Here is a 4,850-nt window from a genome sequence, read left to right as displayed (position 1 = left end):
TTAAATATACTGCATATAATAATTAATTAAAATAAACTATTTTATTTACTTTAACAATAGATGGATTTTCTTTAGTTAGTTAGTTTTGTTTATGGTACGAATTTATGGCTATGATCTATTACTAAAACCAATTTTTATCTTGTAGATGCCTGGGAAAAGGGGCGCATTCCTAAATTATACTGAAACTGCAATGCTTGTAGCAGTGAACGATGTTCGTCTTCATAAAACACCAATACGAACGGCTGCAAAAAAGTTCGGTGTACCAAGAATAACGCTTACAAATAAAGTAAAAGGGAAGTCACCGATGGAACGAAAAATGGGTCCGACATCCATCCTTACACCAGAAGAGGAGCATAAAATATGCGACTGGGTGCAAAAAATGGCAAAAAATGGCATAAAGATGTGCTCGACTATCCCTGGGATGCAGCAGTTGCTCACATAGAGGCTCCCAAGAAGACCAGTTCTACGAGAAATGTATATGATGTTCCAGAGATACATTCCTTGATATGATAAATTTGGCAAAAAGTTTGTCGTTTACGCTTTGTGTTTGACAGTGTCCTTTTGTTTTATAACCATCTTTCGGATCTTTTAGAATCTTGTTTTTATTTAAATTATAGGCTTAAAAAGGCCTAATTATTATTATATTTCAAATAAAACGTTATTTTTTCATCTTATTGCTTCTTATTTAACAAATAACCCAATTAAAATTGTAGCATCTGAGTGGTCATCTACTGATGCAAAATATGGTCATCTTCTAGTTTTTAGATGGTCAACTACTAAATTTCTAATATAAGAACATTTTTAATTTTTTTTAAGTTTATGCGACCATTGTACGTGGTGAAATGCTTGTTCATATGTTAAAACACATTTCACAGGGTTTCCAAAAAAAATAAACTTACTGAATTCATATGATAATTAAAGTCAAACATTTAAAAAGAATATTCTGTCTCCTTAAGTGGTCATCTACTGATGCTTTTACCTTAACTCTTGATTGAAATAAAAGATATTATTATTTATTTTGTAATAATATTGGTTTATTAAAATAACCTCCGATGTAGGTTAACGGGTCGGTATGGGTGAACGATGATTACTGTTTAAAGGTACTTTCATAATAAAAAATAAAAAATGGAGCTTTTGTTTATTTACTGTTAAAAAAATAAAAATTCACTTTGTAATCGAATTCGTAAAAACTTTTGTATCAACAACTCAACCTTTCAGTTTATTCCAATCGGTTGATTAATAAATATTAGGGATATTTTATTGTGCATTAATTGAAAGGCGTAATCTATACTAATATTATAAAGCTGAAGAGTTTGTTTGTTTGTTTGAACGCGCTAATCTCAGGCACTACTGGTCCGATTTGAAAAATTCTTTCGGTGTTAGGTAGCCCATTTATTGAGGAAGGCTATAGGCATATCATCACGCAAAGACCAACAGGAGCGGATCCACGGGGGTGAAACCGCGGGGCGCAGCTAGTTTATTTTAAACGTTACTTATCGAAAGGTCTTTAGGTCACTTTACGTCAGTCTATGCTGAATGTATCAACAATTGATGGAGTGAACATTTTATAGAAGTAAAACCTCTAAAAATATATATCTTTCGTTGATATCTAAGTCATATATCTTTCTTCCCCTGGCGTTAAAAATGTGCGTAAACACGATGCTTCTTAAAAAATTACTCGATAATCTCATCACTTATCGATAATAGTCTAAGCTCACTTCACTTAGGAAATTCACTTACTTACACTTAGGCATTTTTATTAAAAATCCTAAAAGCGAAACCATGAACTCTATCGGTATGTGGTATAAAATATATTATTGTATGTAAAATAATTTGCCATAGGACAAGTATACAGGGTGTAATCGTTAAGTGTGCACAAGCGATTATTCCGTAACTATTGCAGATATCAAAAAACTTTAAACTGATATCGAAAGTACTTAACCTAATGAGTAAAATGGCCATAATAAATTTTTAAAAATAAAACGAGAAATAACCAAAAATGTTACATTAAACGCTCCCATACAATTTATTTCCCATACATTTTGTATTCATAGTAGATTTTCGAAGTGACGTCCTTATTGTGCAATACAATGAGGAGGTCTATTTACAGTTTCTAAATGAACTTCCCTCCAAATTTGCGAAGTAATTAAAGCAGAAAACCAAAAAAACAAAAAAAAAAGCTAAAATCTTTCATATTAAATGTATAGGTTGATCCAAAAGTAATGATAATTGGGTATTTCCTGTGCACATAAAAATATAAAATAAATGTTTTATGCTTGCTCATGTAATCACTAAGTTATCACAAAAAAATTATATCTACAGGCCACGTTTCCAAGTATTAACATTAATTTTAATGTGAACAGTGCGAGCCAGAATGTTTCCCGACGAAAAGAAGAAACAACGATTCGACATTTAGAGGGTGAATTTCTAAATTTTTAATGAGATCAGGATAATTTTTTGTCACGATTTGTGACCATGGGCGTTACCTGGGTTCACCATGTTTATGCTGAAACCAAGAAACAATCAATGGCCTGGATGCGAGCTTCCAAAGTGACGGTGAAGATTTTCAAAGTGAAAATTAGTGGGATAGATTAAAGCCGTAGTTTTTTGGGACGCTGAAGAAATGTGGAATATTTTAAGAAGGTAGCCACTACTACACAGGGCTCTTACTACACAGACCAAATTAAAAGATTGCGGGTAGGTTAGTAAGAAAAAGAGACATGGCAAACTTCGGTCTTGAATGTTGGTTCACCAAGACAACGCACCAGATCACAAAGCGTCAGTTGCGATGTCTGCCAATCAAAAATCGGCATTGAAAATGCTTGAACACCCACCCTGTTTGTAAGATCTAGCTCCTAGTTAATTCTATCTCTTACCTCGGCACAAGAAACACCGTCGATACAAGAAATTTTAAGACGACAGCGAAGTGATGGCCGATTTTGAGGGGTTTTTGTAGATGAAGTCAAAGTTTTTTTTTTCTAAGTTAAGGAAAAAAAATATCGAAGTATATTATCTAGTAAGAAGACTATCTAGAGAAATACATAATTATTTTAACTGTAATGACCTTGTTTAATATTGATTATCATTACTTTTGGATCAACCCATGTACATGGGATATTCATATTTCATACTAAATGTATGGGAGGGTTTAAAGTTAATTTTTTAGATATTTCTCGTATTATTTTTAAAAATTTATTATGGCCATTTTACTCATTAGGTTAAGTACTTTCGATATCAGTTTAAAGTTTTTTGATATCTGTAATAGTTACGGAATAATCGCCTGTGCACACTTAACGATTACACCCTGTATTCAATATTTATATATTGAAATATTCTCGTATATTTAGCTGCAATATTATAAACTCCACTATCCATTTCGGCTTGGGAGCAATTTTGTTTAAAATTTACATCGCCTAAACCACATTAAATATAGCTCACAAAGAATGGCTCGTTATTTATGCTAAAGCCCTCTAGTGCCTCCTTAAGTCAATATAGTGCATTCTACCCTAATTACTTTGGATAATTTTAGTTTTACTATCGTCAATATTGAACTTATTTTTTTTAATCAAAAACTTTGAACTAAACCAAATTGACTCATAATTTCATAACTGTTTTTCATCATTTCGAAAAAGTCTATATATTATATTTTATATATATTTTCCTTTTTAATGTTGCTTATTTTTAACTGAATATGAGACATATAAATTTATGTACCTAATACCTTGCTAATTATTTTTGGAATAAGATACATTCTCAATCAGTTGTATTTTAAAATATATGTTATTTCTAAGCGCTTACTTTTCCATCCACGTGTTCACAAAGTTAATTGAACCCACTATATTTACATATAATTTACGTATTTGTAATTATCTTTCTCAAGAAGGCTTGCGGCTATAGACCGGAGTCTCCTTGACCGACAGCTGTCGTTACCAGTGTACCACACCCTTACAATTCCTAGTCAATGAATTCTTTTGTTAACTATACAATAAATTCTCTAGAAATCGCAAATAATGGGCCTTGTTGTGATGGGAATCGATCAATAGATTTGCATATAACTGGGATATAAGTAAGAATGACTCGGAATGAATCGGTTGTGCATAAAATTTTCATATAATATTAATATTATACACTTCATCCCTTTGGGTGTTCATTTAAGTATTAATGAACAAATAGTTTACTTCTAAGGTATAATTTTTTTAACGTTTCTAAAGAAAATGGTAATCGCTTTTTATTTCATTGGTTTATGTATGTCGTTTATCTAAAATTATACTGCGCTGAATCTCAACTTTTAAACTTAGATTTAATAAAATGCTTCATCGTCCTAAAAATTCAGACTAGTGTCGTGTTAAATTCAGAAAAAATTCAGAAATTTTAAATTTCCTCAAATATTTTCATAGCGTGAAGTTAAAAATTTGAAATTTTCTTCGTAATTACTCACACAGCAAAGCTTACTCCTAACGAAGGTGCTAGAGTTTTTATTCATGAGATGTATTTTTAAACGTCTTCATGCCTTCAATTTCAATGTAGTATCTATATTTTTATCAGTAGCCTTAGTTAAGGTTAAGAGACACTCTTACTACATTTACAGAAAATATACTAACTCTACCATTATGAGCTTTGTATATTTTTCTTAATAAAAAATAAACATTTATGAAATTTAATTTAATTCAAATTTTAATGGATTTCATCTATACATATAATAAAATCGTAGGAAAGTCAAAACTGTACATTGAATATTTTTTTAAAAGAATACATAATCCATGATCTATAATCGATATAGAAGCCAAAAATATAGTTTTTAGAATTTTTGTCTGTTTGTCTGTTTGTCTGTTTGTCTGTTTGTCTGTTTG

This window comes from Colias philodice, chromosome 9, assembly GCF_061535455.1.
Source record: "Colias philodice isolate Cphi_HAF_F1 chromosome 9, ilColPhil1 Martin Lab GWU primary, whole genome shotgun sequence".
Classification (NCBI taxonomy): domain Eukaryota; kingdom Metazoa; phylum Arthropoda; class Insecta; order Lepidoptera; family Pieridae; genus Colias; species Colias philodice.
This window is presented reverse-complemented; position numbering follows the sequence as displayed.